The sequence below is a fragment of the Xenopus laevis genome, chromosome 8L, assembly GCF_017654675.1.
Source record: "Xenopus laevis strain J_2021 chromosome 8L, Xenopus_laevis_v10.1, whole genome shotgun sequence".
NCBI classification, from domain to species: domain Eukaryota; kingdom Metazoa; phylum Chordata; class Amphibia; order Anura; family Pipidae; genus Xenopus; species Xenopus laevis.
In genome coordinates this window covers 19,906,076-19,921,527 of record NC_054385.1, presented here as the reverse complement: position 1 = coordinate 19,921,527, position 15,452 = coordinate 19,906,076, and the positions used below count along the sequence as shown (strand labels likewise).

General features: G+C 46.4%; 1 pseudogene; it reads right to left on the bottom strand.

Moving 5' to 3' along the window:
- Positions 1-1,397: 1,397 nt before the first annotated feature.
- Positions 1,398-13,051, bottom strand: LOC121397275 (annotated as a pseudogene).
- Positions 13,052-15,452: the final 2,401 nt, after the last annotated feature.

Here is a 15,452-nt window from a genome sequence, read left to right as displayed (position 1 = left end):
TAACGTATCAGCATAAAACATCCTAAATATGAACGCCAGAGGTCTACTGAACACTTTGATGCCCAATATGCATAGATATACCAAACTATGTGGCGCACAGAGACCCCCAAATGGATATATAGTAGATAAAATTTACAAGGCAAAACAAAATAAGGCAGTAAAGGGTGAAATGCAAAAAAATCCAATAAAACCACAAAAATCAATGTTTTTTTTCCAGACTAGTGTTATCGGCCGTCAGAATCACAGTTTGAATATTTTAGATGGGCCAAACAGGTTATACGGCTAGAAAAAAGTGAACACAATATATGCAGAGCTGAAAATGCAATAAAATGGCTAAAAATTCAATAAAATGGCTAAAAATGCACCAAAATACCCAAAATTGCAATAGAATCACCGAAATAACATACAAAAGGTATTGCACAGTACGGTTAGCGAATACGCTATGCGTAATGGCAATAAAACATTTTTTTCAGCCAAAAAAAGAAACGATGCGATAAGAAAAAAAAAAAAAAGCCACAATGCCATGTATGTGCGTGTGCGTGTGTACAAATGGTAAATTACATGTTATGTGCGCGTGTGTGCGTGTGCACGTGTGTGTAAGTGCAGTGAGTGTAAGTGACCCCCCCAATCCCCAAAAATGTATGTGTAAGTGTGTGTAAGTGTGAATCTAAGTGTGTATTACTGTAATAAGTGTGTGTTGGTGTGTTTGTGTGTGTAATTGTTGCACTAACCTGAAAAAGTCGCTGGAGACTGTTGCAGGCGATCAGGAAGAGCCCCTGGAAGACATCTGCCTCGTGGTTCCTGTCTGTGTGCTGTGGGGGCGGAGATCGTCGATCCGGTGTAGGCTGCAGCAGCAGGACACGTAAGTAACACGTGCCTGCTGCTGTTTTTGGGCCCCTGGGCGATCGCGCCCCAGGGGCCACTCGATCCCCTGCTCTGCTCGTTGCCTAGGGGCAGGGGATCGAGCAGGAACGGAGCGAGCGGCTCTAACAGCCGCTCCTCCGCTCGAGAACCAGGAAGTGCTGCAGAACGTAGAATCTACGTTCTGTGGCATTTCAAGTACCTTTGCCACAGAACGTAGATTCTACGATCTGTGGCATTTAAAAGGTTAAAAAGTTAGAATGTTGACAGGAAGGGTTGTTATTCTGAAATATTCCCTTTTCCATGGAATTTACATAATACCTTTGTATCTCTCCGGATGGTTTATTTCAGGGGTCTCCAACCTTTTTAACCCATGAGCCACATTCAGATGTAAAAAATTATTTCCTGTGGGGTGCCAGTGGGCTGTGATTGGGTATTGGTAGCTCCTGTGTGGGTTTTATGCAACCAAAACTTGCCTCCAGGCCACAAAATCAAAAATAAGCTCCTGATTTGAGGCCACTGGGAGCAACATCCAAGAGGTTGGTGAGCAACATGTTGTTCACGAGCCACTGGTTGGGGATCACAGATTTCGCTTTTTTCTTAAGTGTTGCTTTTTTCAGCTGTTTCTTGTATCAACATCATATTAACATATATTCTTCTCAGGTATTGGTACAGACCCTGTCACTTCCAATGAATACAGTAAGAATGGGATACGGATGCCCTCTAATGTATATGTGACAGGACTACAATATGTGGCACAGTGCTGTGTTTGTATAAAATGGTATTCCACAGTGACATCTAGTTACTTGCATATTACATTGTTATTTACTAGGCATTTTACCAACTTGCAGCTCTTCATTTGAATATCTGTCACCTTGTGATTAATGGAGCTGGGCCTCATTTTTGGGTTGTTGGGGTGTGACAGGGTGGAATCTTTCTGCTTCTGTTATAAACACTGTGTACTGGGACAAAACTGCACTGTGTATTCAAGATGGGACCTACCAGTGTCCTTCAGTGTCCCTTCATTCATCTTTTTTTTTTTTTTTTAAAAAAACATGTTTTTATTGATGTAAAGTCACAATTTTCAGACAGAATCTTCAAGTTCTCATTTCATGACACTTTAAAGAAAACAAAACTGATTATACCAAATAGTATTTACAAGGTAACAAATGGCAGAATAAAACGTGAGAATTTGAGAAGAGCCGAAAGTCTCAACTGCTAACCATATATGTGACCCATGTCAGATTGGTGCCCCTCAGTCCAAACTGAAAATCTAATCAACCAGTGCACTTTTCTGGCAGGAGCCAACAGCAGATAAGGAAGTAAGAGGAGCTGCAACTCCTTTACCAACTGTCTGATACAGCCATTCAGCCTAACTATCCAAACAATCAGATAAGGTCTTCTGTTTAAAAACAAATGGCCATTTAGAAGTCCTCCTAAAGTACTGACTCCACTATTATTGCATTCAATTCTAGATAAGATGCATGTTAATGAAAGCATCTCTGCAGTATGAATGCATCAAATGTCCTTAAAGGAGAATGCAACCCCCCACGGTGATAAGTCCCCATTGGCCCCCGTTTCTGTTTAGCTGGCTCTATTGAATTGAACTGCTCACAAAGATCCCCATCCATCACATTGACAGGGAAGTAGTATGAGTGGAAGCTGAAGTGGTCTCTGCCACAGATTGGAGGATGCTCTGAACGCAGGTGCATTTCCACATGCTGGAAGAAATCATGATCCTCATGTAATGAATGGTACAAGGATACAAATGCCTCCTGATTAGGTAGTGTACACCAGGGATTCTGAGCCTCCTGGGATTAGTGTTGTCTTCTGTACCTAAAGAACGGTCTCTCCCATCATTTACAATTACTTCAGCCTTCTGAGAATCTCCATTCAGAAGACATCTGTCCCATAATGCTTCATTACCAATAGGATCCTCATCAACATGATCATTGGTATTAGAAGGTCACCGAACTATGCAGCTATTTCCAAACTTGTCTGCTCCAGCCACTGTGTCATAGTCCAGGAGGTTGTCACCCAGCGTGGGTATGTGTCATCAGCTGGTTTTCGTTGCCCTTGTACCGCACCCATATGAAACTCTCCTGCACATCAGACAATATCACACGCTGCCCAATCATTTGTATGCCCACAATAAAGTTGGGAAGCTGCTTACTTTCACATTTTCTCAGAAGCTTCTTCGTTCCAAGGTCATATATCTTCAACAACTTTCCATCTCCAAACAAAACATGCCCCTGAAAAGGTGCAATTGCAGGGACCTCCTCAACAGATGTACAAATTCCAATTCCCCCCCCCCCATTATTCACCGGTTTGCAAGTGTATATTAATCCAGCAGCAACAAAAGAGGGATTCAGGATAAGGTCTTTAGACTCCCCCACCAAGACATAAAAGTCATCTCCAGTATTAGTAAAGCGGCACACTGCCACACTGAACGCAGACTCATTTTGTTCCAGCTGCACCAAATCAAGGATAGGGTTCATGACACAAATGACTGATGCCCACTGGCCATTGTCAGCCTTGGGGGTGTAAGGGCCCGAAGGCGCAGTAGGAGTGTGGACCAAGGAGGAGGCAGGTAGCCAGCCGATATCGAAGTACACAGGGATGAGACAAGAGAATGGTCGAAGTCCAGGCAAAGTTCAGTTCAGGCAGCGAAGGTTCAATCCAGGAAAACAGGCAGAAGTCGGTACACAAGAATCAATAAGCAGAAATCACACCCAGGAATACACGAAGTAAGACCTATACTTGGGCAATGATAGTAATGTCCTGTGGCTTAATATAGGCAGATTTTGGCGCCAATTGGGCGCAATGGCGTCATCACGCTGGTTCCGGCGTCATGACGTTTTGACGCCGACGCACGTTCTGACGCCGGTGACCGTTCCGTCGCCGGCGACCAATCGGCAGACGGGAAGAAGCGGGCGTCATCAAGCGGCGACCAGCAGGATCCACATGGTGAGGGCGACGGTCGCCATTTTGGACGCCGTCGCCATCTTGGACGCCGTCGCCATCTTGGACGCCGTCGCCATCTTGGATTCCATCCGTATCTATTACAGTACCCCCTTCCTCAGGAGGGGCCCCAGGACCGCCATGACTGGGACTGGAAGGAAATTGCTTATGAAACTTCCGGATAAGATAAGGAGCATGCACATCGGAATCCTTCACCCAAGAGCACTCTTCCGGACCGAAGCCTTTCCACTCTATGAGATACTGCAGCATGCCCCTGGAAACCCGGGAATCCAGAATCCTCTTGACTTCGAATTCCTGATGTCCGTCCACCATCACTGGAGGGGGAGAAGAAGAAGAAGAAGTTGCAGGTTTGAGGAGGGAAACATGAAATACATTGGGAACTCACATCTCAGGAGGGAGTTTAAGACGCACCGCCACAGGATTAATAATTTCGATAACAGGAAAGGGACCGATGAATTTTGGACCAAGTTTGGGAGTGGGTACTTTGAGATGAATGTTCCGTGTGGATAACCAAACTTTATCACCAATGCTATACAGAGGAGATGAGATTCTTCTTCTATCAGCGAATCTTTTTTGTGACAGGGAGCTTTTCTCCAAATTGACTTTGGTGGAGAGCCAAATAGCGAGCATGTGAGCAGCTTGATCGTTGGCAGCAGGAACGTTAGTAAGAAGAAGGTCCTGAGGAAATGCAACGGGATTCAGACCGTATACACAAAAGAATGGGGATTTCTCAGAGGAAGCATGCATGGAGTTATTATGAGCGAATTCAGCCCATGGGAGTAGATCCGCCCAATCATCTTGACATAAGGAAACATGGCAGCGAAGAAACTGTTCCAGTGCCTGATTTACCCTTTCTGCAGCTCCGTTAGATTGGGGGTGGTAGGCGGAAGAAAATTGAAGAGAAATGTGCAGAGCCTTGCATAACGATCTCCAGAACTTAGAGACGAATTGAGAACCTCTGTCAGACACTATTTCAGCTGGAAGTCCATGAAGACGAAAAATATGTTGGATAAATAGTTTGGAGAGTTCTTGGGCAGTAGGCAATTTGCGAAGAGGAATGAAATGAGCCATTTTACTGAACCTGTCGATCACGACCCAGATGACCGTATGCCCCAGGGAGACAGGAAGATCCACAATGAAATCCATCGCCAGATGAGTCCAGGGACGAGATGGAATGGGTAACGGCAACAGAAGACCTTTAGGAGGGGAGCGACTGGACTTGGAGGTAGCACAAATGGAGCAGGCAGAAACAAAGTTCTTAACATCTTGCCGGAGAGAGGGCCACCAAACCAGACGAGACAGAAGTTCTGTGGTTTTCTTGATCCCAGGATGACCAGCCTGTTTGGAGCAGTGGGTTTGAGACAAGATGGAGTGGCGAAGTTCTGGAGGAACGAATGCGAGTCCCAAAGGGGTATCGTCTGGAGCAGAGGTTTGAGCCGAAAGTAACTGAGAAGCTATGGTGGGAAGTAAGGCGGCAACAATTTTAGTAGAAGGCACAATGGGTTCGGGGTCTTCAGAACACATACCTTCAGGAAGGAAGCTTCTAGACAGGGCGTCGGCTTTCTTGTTCCGGGAACCCGGGCGGAAAGAAATAAAGTTGAACTTGGAGAAGAAGAGCGCCCACCTAGCTTGTCTGGGGTTTAGACGTTTGAGGGACTGTATATATTCCAGGTTCTTGTGGTCTGTGAAGATAGAGACAGGAATAGTAGAGCCTTCCAACAGATGCCTCCATTCTTCTAATGCCAATTTGACGGCCAGCAACTCTCGATTTCCCACATCATAGTTTTGTTCAAACGAAGAAAACTTTTTAGAAAAGAAGGCACAGGGATGTAATTTTCCATCCTGTGTGGATCTCTGAGATAAGACAGCCCCGGCTCCGATGTCGGAAGCATCAACCTCGATGAAGAAGGGTAGTAGAGGGTCTGGATGTCTGAGGATAGGGGCAGAAGAAAAAGAGTCCTTGAGGGTTTTGAAGGCTTCTAAGGCTTCAGGGGACCAACATCGTGGCTTCCGCCCTTTCCGAATAAGGGACAAAATGGGAGAGATCTTGGAAGAAAATCCTTTGATAAATTGCCTATAATAATTGGCGAAACCAATAAACCTCTGAATTGCTTTGGTGCAGGTGGGGAGAGGCCAGTCTTGAATTGCAGAAACCTTTGCTGGATCCATCTTGAAACCTTGTTGGGAGATTATATACCCCAGGAAGGGGATAGAGGAAACTTCGAAGGAGCACTTTTCAAGCTTAGCAAAAAGGTTATTCTTTCTCAATCGGGATAAGACTTCCCGCACCTGGAGTCGATGTTCGAAGAGGTTTGAAGAAAAGACGAGAATATCGTCTAGGTAGACAACAACACTAAGGCCCAACAAGTCCCGGAAGATGTCGTTGACCAGCTCTTGGAAGACTGCAGGAGCGTTACAAAGTCCAAAGGGCATCACGAGGTACTCGTAATGCCCATCGCGAGTATTAAATGCAGTCTTCCATTCATCCCCTTCCCGAATCCGAATAAGATTGTAAGCCCCACGGAGATCTAATTTGGTGAAGATGCTGGCACCTTTCAACTGGTCAAAAAATTCGGATATAAGAGGTAACGGGTAGCGATTCTTTATAGTAATCTTGTTCAAACCTCGGTAATCAATGCAGGGTCGCAGGCTGCCATCTTTTTTTTCAACGAAGAAGAATCCCGCACCAGCAGGGGAGGAAGAAGGACGAATAAAGCCTCGTAGGAGGTTCTCTTGGATGTATTCCTTCATCGCTGCCGTTTCGGATGGAGAAAGCGGATAGGTACGCCCCCGGGGAGGCATGGTGCCAGGAAGGAGGTCGATAGGGCAGTCATACGACCAGTGAGGGGGAAGTGTCTCAGCAGACTTTTTATTGAAAACATCAGCGAAGTCTTGGTAGGCTGGAGGGATGAAGGGTTTAGGGACCACAGAAGAAACCTTGACAAGAGGCTGGGCCGGCAGACAGTTATGTCGACAAAAGGAGCTCCAACGACAGATTTGAGTTGCGGACCAGTCAATGACCGGATTATGAATACGCAACCAGGGGAGTCCTGGAACCACTGGAGTAGACGGGCAGTCAATCAGTAGAAATGAAAGTCTCTCAGAGTGCAGAGTGCCCACCTTGAAGGACAGTTCTTGCGAGGACTTGAAAATGAACGCAGAAGAGAGGGGTTGATCATCAATGGCTAGGACTCGAAGAGGTACAGCCAGGGTTTGCAGAGGAATGGAGTGACGTTCCGCAAAGACTTTATCCAGGAAATTCCCAGCTGCGCCGGAGTCAAGGAAGGCGTGGGTAGATATGATTTTGGAAGCAAACTGGATCTGTACAGGAAGAAGAAATCGATGAGCAGAGGATTGGGGAGATTGAACGATTCCGCCCAGGTAAGTTTCCCCAAACTTACCTAGGCGTTGGCGTTTCCCGACTTCACAGGACATTCGTGGGCGAAATGGGCTTTGCCTCCACAATATAAACAAAGTCCTGCAGCCCTTCTCCGCAACTTTTCCTGTTCGGAAAGACGAGCACGACCAATCTGCATGGGTTCTTCAGTGGGAGCAGGAGAAGGAACCATAGTCGAAGAAGAGGACGCCATGGAGCTTGGAAGAAATGGCCTCTGGAAACGAGGAGCCAAAGAAGGTTGAGCCTTCCTCACACGTTCCTTGACGGCTTGGTGTTCCCTCTGTCGGGTATCTACTTTGACTGCCAGGGCAACGAGATCCTCCCAACGTGAGGGCATTTCACGGGAGACTAGATCGTCCTTAATGCGCATAGACAGCCCATTATAGAAGGCAGCATGGTAACTGTCATTATTCCAGCTGGTTTCAGCGACCAATGTGCGGAATTCAATAGCGTATTCAGGAACGGAACGTGTCCCCTGGCGAATCTGGAATAGGCGTGAGGAAGCTGACGCTGCCCGACCAGGAGCATCAAAAACCGTGCGAAATTCACGGAAAAAGGCCTTGGAGTCATCGATTAGGAGGTTCTCCTTCTCCCATAGCGGTGATGCCCATTCCAATGCTTTACCCGTGAGGCGAGTAATGATGTACCCCACCTTTGCACGTTCAGAGACAAATTGATGGGGAAGCAAGGTAAATTGGATCTCACATTGATTTATAAAACCTCTGCAGGCCTCAGAGTCACCGCTGAAGAGGGGTGGAGCTGGGATGCGAGGTTCAGAGACATGGATCGGGGCCACAGGAATCATAGCCGAGGCATCAGCCGGAGCCTGGATCGCGGGGGAGAGAGCCGACAGCTTCTCCAAAATGGCTTCTAGGGCCTGACCGAAGTGAGACTCCTGGGCTTCGTAGGCCTCCATGCGAGAGGCGATTCCTCGGAAAGCTCTCCCGAAGTTAGGCTGAGCAGGGGCCTCCTCAGACGGGTCCATGGCCCAAGTATACTGTAAGGGCCCGAAGGCGCACTAGGAGTGTGGACCAAGGAGGAGGCAGGTAGCCAGCCGATATCGAAGTACACAGGGATGAGACAAGAGAATGGTCTAAGTCCAGGCAAAGTTCAGTTCAGGCAGCGAAGGTTCAATCCAGGAAAACAGGCAGAAGTCGGTACACAAGAATCAATAAGCAGAAATCACACCCAGGAATACACGAAGTAAGACCTATACTTGGGCAATGATAGTAATGTCCTGTGGCTTAATATAGGCAGATTTTGGCGCCAATTGGGCGCAATGGCGTCATCACGCTGGTTCCGGCGTCATGACGTTTTGACGCCGACGCACGTTCTGACGCCGGCGACCGCTCCGGCGCCGGCGACCAATCGGCAGATGGGAAGAAGCGGGCGTCATCAAGCGGCGACCAGCAGGATCCACATGGTGAGGGCGACGGTCGCCATTTTGGACGCCGTCGCCATCTTGGACGCCGTCGTCATCTTGGATTCCATCCGTATCTATTACAGGGGGAGTCAAAGATGGACTCTGCAGCTGAATTCCTGAATGAGAATCTGCCAATCTCTGCTGCCAGTTCTCTTTCATCTTCCCCTGCTGCCTCTACCATTTTCTCTAAGTTAATGATAAGTTACTGTCTGTATGAATGACAAACTTGCGTGGAGTATACTGAAGTGGAAAAGCCACTTGGTTAAACGCTGCTCCCAATTTCTCCAGTGCCAAGATCCTCAGTGTGGTTGTAAAATAGCAAACAATTCCTTTCGGACACTGTTCAGATGCAAACCCAGAGGCATACTCCAGGGTCTCATATGAAAGTGGGGTGAGATGGAAGCATGTGTAAGAGACATACCTGGTGGTCTAGTGGGCGCACATTAGGCCACAGGCGCCGAATCTCTAGGGTGCGCGCGGCGCGCCTCTGTGGTATTTAAAGGCACAGACGCGCTGATGTATGACGTCAGCGCGCAAAGAGGCAAAAATCAAATAATATTTAAAGCCCAGTCTGTCTGTTGGTAATTGCCCGTGATAGAACTTGTTTCTAGTGGTTCCTGAGCCTTGTGCATCCGATCTGTTCTGTATCTAGTCTGTTTGATTACCCCTGTTTGACCCAGCCTGTTCCTGACTATTCTGCATTCTGTATCCTGACCCATGCCTGCCTACGACAACTCTTCTTGCTTAACCCCTTGATTGACAACCCGGTTTGACCCTAGCCTGCCTGACGATTCTTGTTATCTGCCTGCCTCGACCCAGCCTGTCTGACGATTCTTTTGCCTGCTCCAGGAGCAACTTGACATTGCCAGAACCACCTCCTGTCCCTGTAATCTAATTCTGAAGAGTTTGACAGGTCAAGACCAGAAAGATCACCAGTAACTGGGTCTGGTTCTAAGCAACACACCATTCTGAAGGCCTATGTTGAGGAAACCAATAGAGAAACATTCTCCAAGCTCATCCTGGCTCCCTGCAGCACCCATTTCTACAATACACAGGGCCTCTGGCTGTGCGGGCAATGCCTGCATACTGAGTGGCTGCAGACAGTCCGAAGGGTCAAGACTGATAATGCAAACGGTGCTATCAACAAGCCCCACAGCCAAGAATCGGGAGCACTGTTCTCCAGGGGTTGCATTAGCCAGACTCATGCACACCACATCAGCTGACATTTCTTTTCTTTCTGTGCACTCGTTTAACTGCCCAGAAGGATCCATCTCAACATACACCAGCTCTCCTCCAGTCAGAGCAATCATTACCTGATTTACAGCACATTTTACAATGATCTTTTGGCCTGGTGTTTTCCACTCATTTACTCTCGTCTGCATGTATGTGTCTGATGCCACCAGGATACACCTGAACCAAAGCCTCATCACCCAGTAGGGAGCAGGAGATGGTTGGAGTAGTCCCACGAAAACCAGAATCGGTCACCAATGGAAAATACCAGAGTGGTATTTATGAAAGATACAATGACAAACATTATATTCATCTTCGATGTGCCTCCTAACAGTATATACAGCATTGGGATTAGAGGCAGTCTGAGACAGCCATTTTAGACACCTCAAGTCCATTACTCAGGACCCGGAGAGATTTGTGGCCCTCAACTGCTAGCAAAATAAAGCTGGGCATGTCTTCATCGACCAAGTCAGCAATCTGGCAGCACATAATAGGGGAGAGTCTGTCCTATTCATCAACAAGCACAAGGTTCTTCAAAGGGCGTTGCTGAAAGAAAAAAGTATCTCCTTCCTTAAGGGACATAGCAGAGGAGAAATCTGGCTCATCATCACCCCCCAAGTGAGCAATTTGTGGCTACAGAGTTTGGAAACCATTACCTTTACCAAAGATAGCCTGTTTAAGCACAGACATAGCTACCACAGCTGAAACAGATATTTATTGAGTAAGGATTGCATTGTGCTGTTAATGTGGTCCTACCTCAATTGGTCTGTTTAGGCCTCCAATGTAAACCTATTTGTTGGCCCAGGCCAAAGCATTGTATCAGCCCAATATAATGTGAATTTGGCTGGCTGCCCGCGGCCCGCCCCTTGCTGCAAGCCTGCAACTGAAATCATTCAGCAGTGGCTGTGGCAGAAGTTATTGCCCTATAGTTTTTAATTATTGCAACAGTTGGTAGGTTGAAAAGTTAATTTCATTAATAATGATATAAATAATAAAAATTAGTGCTATGCAATGCTGTCTGCTGAGAAATATTAACTACATAGATTATGCTGCTGCTAAGATTTGAAAAGGGAATTTTACTTTTTTTTTTATAATTAATATTTAACTGATACTGCCACTGCCCACTGGAGCACAATTGACAGGCAAAATACTGGCACTCACGATAAATGAATCATAGATGCCTGGGTCAGTGACTTCTAATATCCTTATCATTTACAGTAGGGGGTAAGTAAGAATATAGATGTGCAGGGTAATTACCGTATATACTCGCATATAAGCCGAGTTTTTCAGCACCCAAAATAAGCAGAAAAACGCTGCCTCGGCTTATACGCGGGTCAGTTAAAAAAAATTACCTATTTGACTGATGCGCGTGCCTCTTCCCTGCTGATGGCTGCGCTTCTAACCTGCAGCTGTCCTGGATGCCATTTACTGCTGCCATTTACACAGTCCCGACCAGAATAATGAGGCACAGCTTAAAATCTTTGGTGCGTCTCTGAGCTGTGGGATACTGCAGGGCACTCGGCAGTTGCGCACTTCCTGATGGGTCTCGGTTAGCCAATGAAAAAAGGCCCTCCCCTTTATCCCTGTCCAATCAGATGCTCAGAAGTGTGTTTATGGATTCCATGTGACATAATTACGGTACCGTAGTCAGGCAAAGTTCAGAGAGGGTAAGAGGTTTGCGAATCCTTTCTCCTGAATTCTCTTTCGTTCCCACCTGTCAGTGATTGTATTTATTACTGGACCTTAACCTTTTTTTGCCTGCCCCAATGACACTCCCCTCCCTAATCCACATGCCTCCTATCATGCCTGAACTGAACTGCAACTCCCATCACTCCTACAGTTAAGAGCTTAGCAAGATTAAATGGCAGGTAGCATGGAGATTGGGCAGCATGCCCATGGCTCAGGTTTCTCTCTGCATCACCAAATAGGGGCAAGGAGGGGGGGGGGCACAGTACTTTTACTTTGCTCTGCCATCCTGCAGCCCTGGTAGCATTATTTTCCCATCGCACAAAAGTCATAGTACAGCAGAGGACATCATAACATTACTGAAATAATTGGCTGACCCCCCCTTAGCTATCTGTATAACAGAGCATTCTGTCCCAGTGGCTGCACAGATCCTATCTGATCACCATTGTAAGCAGCAGTCCTGTCCTGCTTTATGGCAGCTGAGATTCTAGCTATCTGTATAACAGATCATTCTGTCCCAGTGGCTGCACAGATCCTATCTGATCCCCATTGTAAGCAACAGTCCTGTCCTGCTTTATGGCAGCTGAGATTCTAGCTATCTGTATAACGGAACATTCTGTCCCAGTGGCTGCACAGATCCTATCTGATCCCCATTGTAAGCAACAGTCCTGTCCTGCTTTATGGCAGCTGAGATTCTAGCTACCTGTATACCAGAACATTCTGTCCCAGTGGCTGCACAGATCCTATCTGATCCCCATTGTAAGCAGCAGTCCTGTCCTGCTTTATGGCAGCTGAGATTCTAGCTATCTGTATAACAGAGCATTCTGTCCCAGTGGCTGCACAGATCCTATCTGATCCCCATTATAAGCAGCAGTCCTGCCTGGCTTTTTGGTAACACACATTAAAGGCTTGTGTCTATAGCATAGCCATGTAAGGGGTGAGTTTCTCTAGTGGGCAACCAGTGATACATTAGGAAATTCCTAACCACCAACTGAATTCATAAATATATACCATACATGGGCTGTTTTATAAGGTTATTTTACTGTATATATGGGGGGACTGACTTTTTTTTTTTATCCTGTTAGAAATGGATACCGATACCGCTAATCCTAGACCAAAACAAAAATGCAGGTCATACGAAGCTAGTTTCAAACTGAAGGTTGTGTCAAGAGCAGAAGAAAGCAATAACAGTATTGCAAGTAGGGAATTTTGTGTTGATGAAAAACAAGTGAGGGAGTGGCGGAAAATGAAGGCTGACTTGGAAAAGATCCCAAAGGCTAAAAAAGCTTGACGTGGTTCAACAACTTCTTATGGGGCTTTAGAGATTGAATTGCATAAATGGGTTATGGAGTGTCGTCAAAATGGTTACTGCGTAACTGCTTACATGCCCTTCAAATGGCTAAGGATGACAAACATAAAGCACCAGGCATTGAAAATTTTGTTGCGTCAGCAGGATGGCGTACCCGCTTCATGAATAGGTTTGACCTATGTTTGCGACAGAGAACAAAGATTTCACAGAAGTTGCCGCAAGACCTTGAAGAAAAAGTGATTCATAACTATGACCTGGGAAATATTGGGAATATGGATGAAACACCTATGACTTTTGATCTTCCAAGCAACAGAACTGTGGCAAGTTTAGGAGACAAAACTTTTTTCCTCAGAACCACAGGAAATTAACAAAATCCTTTCACAGTTGTTCTGTCATGTTTGGCTGATGGAACTAAGCTGCGGCCTGTCATTATTTTTAAAAGAAAGACCTTGCCTAAAAAGGTAAAATTCCCACCAAAAATTACAGTGCGTGCACATGTTAAAGGCTGGATGGATGCAGACGGAACAAAAAAATGGCTGGAAGAAATTTGGAATGCACGACCAGGAGCAGCCTTAAAAAAGAAACCATCATTGCTAGTTTGGGATATGTTCAGAGCCCACACATCTGATGACATAAAACAATTGGCAAAGTCTTCTCAAGTTACTTTGGCTGTTATTCCAGGTGGGCTTACATCTGTATTGCAGCCCCTCGATGTGTCTTTAAATAAACCTTTCAAAGACCGTGTGCGAAAGATGTGGCATGAATGGATGTCATCTGGTCAAGCTAAACTGACAAAAGCTGAAAATCTAACAAAGCCTGACATTGAATTAATAGCAAAGTGGGTTCAAAATGCATGGGAAGATATTCCAGAGGACATGGTGCAACGCGCCTTCCAGAAATGTGGCATTAGTAATGCTATGGATGGCAGTGAAGAATGCGCATTGTATGAGAATGACAGCAGTGATAGTGATGCCTGCGAACTCAATGATGATGACAATGTCTATGCTGACATCCTCACACCAGCTGAAATTGAAGCTCTGTTTGGAGAAACAGATGATGAGGAGGAATCCAGTTTTGAAGGATTTTAACTTTTTGTGATTTAACTTGGTTGCTGATTGAGCTCAGGTGGTTGTACTTTTAAAGTATCATTGTTGATACCATATTGACCCTTTCTTCACTTACAGAGTTACAGTACTTAACTGTTTTTATTTGAAATAAAACCATATTCAAAAACATTTAACCCACTCATGCCTCAATTTTTGATTTACCCCTGTGTGGGTAAAGTGGAGCGCGGGCGGGCTCCCTGTGTGGGTAAAGGGGAGGGCAGGCTCCCTGTGTGGGTAAAGGGGAGGGCGGGCGGGCTCCCTGTGTGGGTAAAGGGGAGGGCGGGCGGGCTCCCTGTGTGGGTAAAGGGGAGGGCGGGCGGGCTCCCTGCGTGGGTAAAGGGGAGGGCGGGCGGGCTCCCTGTGTGGGTAAAGGGGCAGACAGGTTCCTTTTTAGAGAGAGAATAGGCTCACAGTGTGTTTTACTCCTCTGGGATTGTCTCCCCATGAGGGCCAAGCTGTTTACTACAGGTGACAGATGGGTGCTGCTGTGTATTAGTGGTACCTCATATTCTGGGTCATTATAATTAATATATCTTTATAATTATTATGGGATAAGAGGATCTCTTGAAGTGGGAAGAAAGATGCCTGATGTTGGGCTGCCCCTTACCTGCCCTTATGTTGCGGAGATTCCCCTGGTGGGAAGAAGTGCAGCCCACAAGCAGGCAGCAAGGAGGGCGGGGAAAAGCACCAGAAGCAGGGTGGGGTGCAGCCAACAAGCAGGCAGCAGGGAGGAAAACAAATCTCGTTATACCCTCTCTCATTGCATAACAGCCACCAGTGGGAATTTTCTACTGGCGCTTACGAAAACACGGCCAAAGTGTGAACACACCCTCTATGGGGGCCAATAAAGACTCTCACTGGCCAAAAAAAGGAAAGTCATAAGATTGGACATTTCATGGGACCAAGAAGTAATCACCACCTGTTCCTACAACTGAACCTTCAAGCTGTGGGCCTTAAATCAGCCCCCGTAGTGAATCTTCAGGGTGTGTAGATAATTGAAATAGATGTTTCTAAATCCTGATTGCCAGGTGTGTGTCCCTCCTGCTACAACTCTCATTACCCACTGTTACTATGTGGCCCTCCTGCTACAACTCCCATATCCTACCGTTCAACTATAACTTCCTTATTGTCCCGACAATGGAAGGCCACATGCCCAGCACCTCTAATACCTGAACTGTCGGCGCTGGTGGGACCCTGCGCTAATGAGATATTTTGTTACAAATATCTTGTTTTTATAGTCCATTAAAATCATTTCCCCTTCTCCTGTGCCTGGTGGTATCTCATCCCTGCCCCCACTCTCCCCGCTCTCCTCTCTCCTCATTACATTCTATTGCACTGGTTTCCCAGGGACGAGACAAAAGCCCCAGTTATTGGGCAGTGGGTGCCCGCGGGTATTTCTATTCACTGCACAAACACAATTAGTCAAACCAGAATCTTCTCCGGTTCTGTGTGCCAGAG